Genomic DNA, 9802 nt, shown 5'->3' with positions numbered 1-9802 from the left:
CAGATGGCCATTGCGTACCATTGGGAAACCTTCACCCTGAAACATAATGAGTTTGGGCCAATTAAATCATTTTCCATAGGGAATGAGGTCGGCAATCAAATGCTTGAAATGTTCATATCAAAAGATGTTTTCTCAACCAGTTGGGTTAAGGTTGATGGTGTAGAATACAGAGCTGGACTTGTGGTGTGCAGTGCAATAGAAAGTGAAATGCCAGTCTTCTGTCAAATAAGTGATGTACTTTTGGTTGAAAATGACATTTATCTGTTGGTAAACAAACTGTTCACTGAGAATTTTGATGAACATCTTCATGCATTCAGAGTACTACGAAGTGAGGAAAGGTGTATTATCAAATTGTCAGAGATTAAATTTTATAAACCATTTGATATTCAAAGTTTTTACAGTGTTGCGGATGAAAGTTTGTATATCATACCTTCTTTTGTAATGTTTTAAAAACTTCAAAATGCACTACACAGTGAGAATTTCAAATAAACAAGTCAATGGCAAATATTTTTTGTGCTGTTGTTTATTTAACATTATTTTGTAGATCTTTTGAGGCTGTACAGATTTAAACTAATTCTAACCACCTTAAACATGCAACTCTGAAGAGTGTTGTTTTTCTGTATCCCTTTAGTGTTATTTTAACACATTTTTGGAGTCAAATTAAGAACCCTGGAATGGTGTTAAATATTTAACTATTTTGAGTGTTATTTTAACACATTTTTGGAGTCAAATTAGGAACTCTGGAATAGTGTTAAATATTTAACTATTTTGAAAGTGTTATTTTAACTCCGGAGAGTGTGGAGCTATATAAACTCTGAAAAAGTGTTGAAATCAACTCTGTGGGAGTTAATTTAACACTGGACTTTTTGCTGTGCACATGCGCTCATCTCCTGTCTGTAAACAGTGAGAACAGCAAACTTTTCTGCTGAATTGACAACCTACACAGGAGGCACACAATGAAAGACATCTTTTATAACAACAACAGAAAAAACTGCCTGGATCAGCGAGAGCAAAAACCCAAATTAACATTGGTAACTTTACTGCTTTACCACGAGATGAAACAGCTGCAGGGGGGAAAGGGTCGTTGCACTGTTTATTTTGTAGGGATGCACCGAATATTCGGCCACCGAAAATTTTCAGCCGAAAATGGCCCAAAAGAGCATTTTCGGCTTTTGGCCTAAAGACTTTTATCACCGAAACAATACGGCCGAAATGTGGTGATGACGCAAACAGAAACCGCGACCTGCACGTGCTTGTCTGAAGCAACATGTATGCGGCGTGGATGTATTTAACCGCAAAAAGTCGCTAGAGTACGCACAGAGGCACCTGCCGTTGTGTCCGGTTCAGACGTGATCATCACAATGAGTACGCCCTTCAAAGATCAGAACTCTTGATGTGTAAACTTTAGAGAGAGTCGGGCAAATGTGTCTCATACTGTATAGTCCATTAACATACATGTGCCGAATAAAGCAATGAAAAACAACGTAACGTTTTTATGCTACACTGTTTGGGATTCGCCTTCGTTCTCTGTGTGCGCGCGCGTTTAAGTGCCCTCAATAGTGCACACACGAGTGAGACGCAAACAAGCGAACGTAAAATCTTTCTGTTAATGACAGGGCAAATATAAACAAAATTATCTCCAAAGTATTCTTTTTCTAATAAAAACATTTATGTCTTAAGTGTATGTATAGATTACAGTCATAAACCAGTCTCTGCTTATTTAAAGAGACAGTAACCTCAATTAACCTACTTAAGTCTAACAAAGAGACAAATAGCTCTAAAAATAATACTATATTTAATTTATACAATAAAGACCGTGTTATGACTCATTTAATTCGATTTCTGTACCTAATGCTAATGTTAGCCCTTATTAATGTGCAGCTTTGTTCATTTTTATAAATGTTTGTAATTTCTTTATTTGTTATTAGATTTTCCCCACCCCCTTTTTGCTGATCTGAAAAATAATCAGAAAAATAAAACTAACACCCCTAGTAAAGTTAGTACACAGTGATAGCCATAAATGCATTTGTACTAATAATTGGCATTAGGGGTGGGCGATAAACCGGTAGACATAATTAACCGGTAGAAATTTGTCAACCGGTAGAGATTTTGGACTATCGTTTCTATCGAGGTTACGTGCCCACGTCATGCTCCTGTGCGTGTGGTCGCGAAAACGTAACGTTTGTACACGTATTTAAGAACTGCAGTTTTAAAACAAGTTATTTTAAGCCATTGAAACACAGACAACAGATCTGTATGCGTGCGTTCTTTCTGTGTGTCAGGAGCAGACAAGTCGCGCAACCGCTGCTCTTTCTGTCTGTGAGGAGCGCGCAAGTCGCGCGACCGCTGCTCATTAAGCTCGTGAGCATTTTTCCCGCTTTATTGGCCTTAAATACACATATGCGTCAAAATTCCTCATAAACACGACCAGTTAGGTCTTAAAAGAAAGTAAACAGTTAAAAGAGAAAGCGCATGTGTAACAGTGTATTGGATCCGGACTTTGGTCTTAAAGGGGAAGTTACCTAATTTTGCTCCTGTCTGTCACTCGTGTTAATCAAACAGCATTGAGAGAAAATCTCTCACTGCTCCTGATTAAATCACTTTTCTACTGTAAATAAAAATATATATAGGCCTATACATACATGCATAATTATTATTTATTATCATTCTTATATCATTGACTGTTTATCTTCAGAGAGCTTGAGTTTTGTTTGTTTTTATCTTCTTTCTAAAAAACTCTACCGTGATACATATCGTTATCATGATATAAAATGAATCCTATCGTGATAGAAGATTTTGGTCATATTGGCCACCCCTAATTGGCATAATAATTTATTTCGGTGTTTCGGTTTCGGTTTTTCGGCCTTGGTTTCCTCATTTTATGTTTTCGGCCAAGAATTTTCATTTCGGTGCATCCCTATTATTTTGGTAAAGTAGGCAGGGCAGCATTAACACTAGAACAGCCATGACGGTCAAAATGACCGTTTTGAAATTTATATTTACAATAACTTTGTTTATATAAAAAAATACAATCTTGCTGGTTTGTGACTTTTCCTAAAAGTATTTGTATTTTTACTTACAATAGATTTTATATAAATTACACAAAAGGCAAAGAAAATGTGACAATTTCTACCTATTTCAGCCATAGCGGTCATATTGACCGCTCTAAATTTCGCGCAATTCTATTGTCCTTTCCTGCGGTTTATTTTCTCTGTCAGCGTCTCCAGTACTATTAGCATATGCTTGTTTGCTTACAAATGCAAATGATTGGAATACAAATTATTATTGCCTTTTAAAAAATAGGTTTATAAAGAGTTTATAGGGAGCGTTTTAGAAATGTGATAATAATAAAATGAAGAGAAATATGACTGCTGTGACAGCGACCTTTCCTGGGTGCAAGACAACAGTTCATCCTCATCAAAAAATGAGTCAGAGTCCTTACCGAGGAAAAAGATGCCGCTACCTTCATCGGAGATTAGGGATCCAGATGTTTCATTCACATCTGACAAGCTTGCGGCTGCCCTGCTCTCTGCTCTGCACCGCTGTAAGTGCTGCTCTGCACAAGTTATATTCACTAGTTCTGCTGGTCATATTATTATTATTAGAATATTACTATTATTATTATTATTGGGACCGTCTTTCAGTCAACTGAACGTCCAGGGAGAAGGCAGAGCCTTGTTCTGACTGAAGCTGCTGGCTCCACCGCGCACGTGAAGCACAACATCGAAGATGCGCTCACGGCCTTTCTGTGTTTGTTTGACGATGCCACAAACCCTTGTGCGGAAATTGTGCGAGGAGAACAAAAGTAACTTGTGTTGACTGTGAAGCTTAAATAGATGAGCACAGTATTGATTTGTTTATTTAATATAACATTTGTAGCCTAATTGTTTTATGGTTCTAAACTTCGTTGTGGCTCTTTTTGTTTACTTTATAGCAGCTTGTTTTCAGCTTTTCCGTTTATGTTCGGTGTTATAAGTGTATGATAAATGTTAAAACACATTTTTTCATAGTCAAATAGATCCTTTAATTTGTTATTTTGTTGATCAGAGTTATGTTAAATAAATACAGAGAAATACTGAATATAGCGTATGCAATAATTACATTTTACTTTATGAGATGGTGTGAATATTTATAAATGTATAATTATCTTTTTAACTAAAAAAAATGTAGATGTTGGGGTTATTTGGTTTTTTAAATATATCCTCACACAATTAATACATTAATCTCTCATTTGGGGAATTTATCATTAGAGATAATAGAGTTTATAATCTAGCGGTCAGAATGACCGCTAACGGCTGTTCTAGTAGTCTTGGAATTCTGGCGCTTCTAGTGTTAACAATAGGGCTAGGCGGGGCTAAAGCCCCGGGGCCTGTCCAAAGAGGGGGCCTGTGATTGGCTGTGGAGCAGATTGACTACTACTGATTGCCAAAGCCTTACCACACCCCCTACAAATTAGCCCTGTTATTAAGTGGCGTTTTGCCGTATATTTCCTGCATTATCATGGAATCATTATCATAAATATTATAGTCATCGTTCACAAAGACCCGCCTCGTTTAATTACTGTGTGACAAGTCAGGCCGCTCTTTGTTGTCGGACAAAATTGCGTTTTCGGCGTTATAATTGGTCAGGGCGCTTGTCAATCAAACCCCCCGTGGGCAGCAGAGCATGGTGGATTGAAACGTCACGTTTGAATTTGATATACCAATCAAATGCATTTATTCCATATTTAACTTGTGAACGACCAACCTGCTGCTGCACGTAGGCCTATCAGGTGATGGGGCTGCCTGCGCCTTATTAGACGCATCAACCAATCAATCGCCTCCACTCTTCACTTCATTCTAGACTAGTCTTCGATAGCTAAAAATGTCGTCTTTAAAAAAACATGTGCGAGTGGGGCTCAAAAAAAGAATTTGTTTAAAGCTAAACAGAAGAGGAAACATGAGCTACTCAGTAAAATCCCCAAGCTATCGGGTTATTTTACTAAAACTGATGATAATGGAGTGGTGGAAGTTGAGGAACAGCAACGTGCACATTTTGGAGCAGATAAAGACACAGCGTCATCATCGACCCCACCAATGTTCGGGAAGTTTGATTATTAACTTGATGGATGTATGGATATTGGTTTTTGTGTTTCATCAAACTCTAAATTCACCTAAAGGGCTGGCGATAATACGTCCGGTAGAAATACGTCAATTGCACAGCGCAGTTAAGTTCATTGCCCGGTTGCATGAAAGCCCTTAGGCTAAGAAATCCCTTAAATATAAGGTTAAGGTTACCCTTAATAAAAAATGGTCTGCAAGTAAACCCCTTAAGTGAACCACAAGGCTGTCAATAAGTAATTACCCTTAAATGCTAAAGTATAGCGGTTTGATCGTCAGCCAGTCTAAAGTGCTTCAAGTTTGAATTAATTTAAGGTTTTATACATGCGGAACTTTACAGTCTGTTATTTGTGATGTTTCATTGTTCACAAATCCGCTGTTGAGCTGCGTGCATTGATTAGTTTACGATGTGAGATTTTGTAACTATAGCAACCGCTGCCGTTTTGGCAGAGACTAGACTACCGTAAATACTTATTATAAACACTTAGGTAAGGGTGACAGTTAAGACCTTTCAACGCTTTTAAAGAAATCCCTTACCTCAGGGATTTTTTCTCCCTCAGGGAAACCCTCACTTAAGTAGTTTCATGCAACCGGGCACAGACCCTGAGGTCTTAAAGTGACAGAAGCTGCTAAAGCTGCTGTCGCCATTTGTGTCAACAATGTTAATCAAACATCATAAAGAAAGTAATTTACTGCCCTTGACTGAATCACTTTTGTAAAATATATAAGAATGAATGTTGAATTTATAGTGAAATATATGTATTGTATATTTGATTACTTTATACAATATAATATTATTCAGTGCTTTAATTAAGTTTTTCAAGTAGGTCAATTTCTTATGTCCCTTTGTTCTATTGTTATTTGTGGCTCTTGTCATCAGTAAGCTTGAGATTCTTTTCTTAAGAAACTATTATTTTTTGTGATACGGAAATTGGTCAGAAGAATTATGAAATTTTAGTGGCATTAAATTCTTATTAAAAGTAATATAACTTGTCTGTGAAGTATATCATTATTGTTAGATAAAATGACTTGTATAATGATACAAAATTTAGCTCATCGACCACCCCTATATTCGCTATTAGCAAGCCATATTGACAGGTTAGTGTTAATCTAACAGCTTTTTTTGTGCTTATCCTGACCAGATCAACAGAAAGATGAAACATCGACTTCATTTGCTGCTGGAGATAAGGAGACTGAGCAAGGAGATGGCGTTGAGCTTGATGGAAATAATAATGAACTGAGACAGCCTTCTGCAGATCAACCTGGGATCAGTTGCCTTGCATCGGCTTCCTCTCCTACCCTGCACGCCGTTGATATCCCAGCGTACACAAGCACTGATCCTGGAACTTGGGAAGAGATCAACGACGAGGTTCGGGAGTACTGGGCTGATAAAGGACCACAGTTTTGTCAAAATATGACTGCTGATTTCTCTGCATCAGAACAACAATATAAAAATCAAAAGAGAAGATTTTCAAAAAGTCTTTTTAATCGCAGACTAGTAAATGGTGAAAATGTCAGACGAGATTGGCTGCTCTATACCCCATCTAAAGGAGCCGTGTATTGTTTTGTGTGCCGACTGTTTGGTGTAAATGACAAGAACGCCCATTCAAAATTTGGATGTGCTGATGGCTTTAACGATTGGAAGCATGCAAATGAACGGATTGTCGAGCACGAGGGATCTGAGTTACATCGCAAATGCATGCTTGTGTGGATTTCAAGAACTGCAGAGCAGGGTAAAATTGACAATGAATTGAAACGGCAGTATGAAACAGAGAGCCAGTACTGGTCAGAGGTTTTTTAAAAGAGTTGTTGCTGTTATTAAATTTATATCTGAGCGAGGACTTGCTTTCAGAGGAGACAACCAACAATTTGGATCACCACAGAATGGAAACTACTTGGGTTGCCTTGAACTAATCAGTCAATTTGATCCATTTCTTAGAGAGCATATTGCACGATTTGGCAATGCAGGCAGGGGGACTCCTTCATATCTTTCTTCTACTGTGTGTGAGGAGTTAATTGATTTGATGGGTGACAAGCTGCTCTCTGTAATCCTGGATAAAATCAGGATGGCCAAATATTTTTCCATAATTGTTGACTCCACCCCAGACATTTCACATTCAGACCAGCTCACTTTTATTGTCCGATATGTATCAGAAGGAAGAAACACAGAGGAGCGTTTTCTTAAGTTTCTACCCATAAGCAGTCACACTGGTGAGTCCCTATTCAATTCAGTTACATTAGTTCTGACGGAGATGAACATAAACATAGAGAACTGCCGTGGACAGTGCTTTGACAACGCCAGTAATATGTCTGGTGCTTATAAAGGTGTGCAATCTCGCATAAGTGAAGTCAACCCGTTAGCCGAATGGGTTCCCTGTGCGCTACATACTCTGAACTTAGTTGGGGTAAATGATGTAAACTGTTGTCTTGAGACTGAGGAGTTTTTCTCATTTGTACAGTCTCTTTTTAACTTTTGCTCAAAATCCACCTGGAGGTGGCAGATTGTTACATCCAACCTAGAAGAAAATGAGAAGGGCCGTGTTCAAACTCTGAAATCCTTGTCAAACACAAGGTGGAGTGCGCATGCACAAGCAACCAGCACCCTTTGTCTAAATTATGACAACATTTTCCAGTCCCTTCAAACAATAGCAGAAGATGATCATCAAAACCTGACAACTCGCAATGAGGCTACATCTCTCTCTAGGCAGATGGAGAAGCTTGAAGTTGCCATTCTGTGCAGTGTGTGGAACACAGTGCTGCAGCGTGTTCAAAAAACAAGCACACAACTTCAAATGGTTGCCCTTGACCTTTCTAATGCTGTTGCTCTGGTGGGTTCATTGAGAGATTTTATTGCAGATCTCTGTGATCAGTTTGAGAAATTTGAGTCAACAGCCAAAAACATGTCGTCATGTGTATCTCAGACATACAAAAGTGACATGCAAAGGGAGAGACAACGTAAAAAGCAACCAGATGAGTCATCTGTGGCAGATTCACTCAGTACAATGTCAGGAAAACAAAAGTTTCAAGTTTGTGTGTTTAATGTCATAATTGACAAACTTGTGGCTGAGCTAGATCGGCGCTACAAATCATACAAAGATCAAAGTTTTGGATTTCTGAGCAACATGCATACCATCACCTCTGAAGACCTACATTCTAATGCTACGCATCTAAAGAAGAAATACCACATGGATTTGCAAGATGATTTCCCTGATGAAATTGCTCAATTCAAGGACTTTACCAAAAATTAGAAAAACAAAAGTCCCATAGCCTTGCTTCAGCTCCTGAGGAAGTAAAACCTGCAGTCTGTGTTCCCTAATACGGACATAGCTCTTCGTATTTTCTTGACTTTGCCTGTGACTAATGCCAGTGGAGAGCGTTCTTTTTCCAAACTGTCTTTGGTCAAAAACCGTCTCCGTTCATCCATCTTACAAGAAAAACTGAACCATCTTACTTTGATGTCCCTGGAAAATGACGTTCCGATCCCTTGACTTCAGTGACATTATCAAGGACTTCTCTTTCCGCAAAAGCAGGAAAAAAAAGATTTTAGGTTAAGCTATTTTCTTAATTGTATATTGTAAAGGAATTGGCAACTGTTATTCTGAAGGATTCTAGATTATATTTATGTAAAACAACTTCAGCTGTGTTTTAGAAAAATTTGTTCTTTCTGTAGTTGGTGACCTAAAGTGGTGGTGGTGTGGTGTGGTGGGGGGCCCTGCAGTAACTCATAGCCCTGGGGCCCAGTGAGCTCTTAATGCGGCCCTGAAGGTAGGTACGCGATATGTTTGTACTGAGATGGATTCAGATATTCTACTTTGATGAAACATTGTGTTGCTTATGAAATTTGTGTTCGTTTACGGATTAGCGTAATTTTGGAAGTGTTATTCGACTTTGTACTGCAAAGTTTTCTCACTGCTGAATGAGACATGAGATGTGACCGTCTGATCTGTGCGTGTTCATGTGTTTGGAAAGAGGTGTGACTTTGGATGGCGATTTGACTTGAGGGTGGGATCGGGATTTCATTGCTAGGTGGCTACCGTTAGCATTTTTCAAAATGTGTTACCCTACCTTTAAGAATACAACAAGTAACGCATTTGGATGGGTCAATGATTGCTGCTTTCAGAGGCTTCCTTTCATCTTTTAGGTAAGAATTTACTTTTCATATTTAATAAATTGCATGTGATGTTACGAATGATATTTAATAAGATGCTTAACAAAGGATTAATTCTTAAAATTATTTTTGTAAGAGCTTGGGGCTTTTTAAGAACTTAGTTTTTTGTCATGTTTTATCAGGGATGAAACCCTTGGTGCCCTACTTCCTACATTGGACTCTGTGGCTGATGCTGACAGAAATTTAGGCTGTCATGACAATTTTTTCATCTTTCTTTCTAAACCTGTTACAATAAACTGCTCTGATGGGTGGTAGGTAACTCTGTATAAATATTAATGATAAGTGAAATCTTGAAATCTTATGAAAATATCCTTTAATATCCTTTGTTTGTCAGCTTATATGAAATGTATGTTTAATAAATCATTACAAACTAAATGTTAGCTAATTTGTTTAATTTAATAACAAAATTTTATTTTCAATTTTTATTTTATTTGATTTTATATCATATTGTACAATAATTTTTTCGCAAAATATTTTAATACCATAATAACACGCGAGTCACACAAACACACACGCACATCCACGGACTCAAACA

Source organism: Paramisgurnus dabryanus, chromosome 1 (assembly GCF_030506205.2).
Source record: "Paramisgurnus dabryanus chromosome 1, PD_genome_1.1, whole genome shotgun sequence".
NCBI classification, from domain to species: Eukaryota; Metazoa; Chordata; class Actinopteri; order Cypriniformes; family Cobitidae; genus Paramisgurnus; species Paramisgurnus dabryanus.
Note: the sequence above shows the minus strand (reverse complement) of the source record.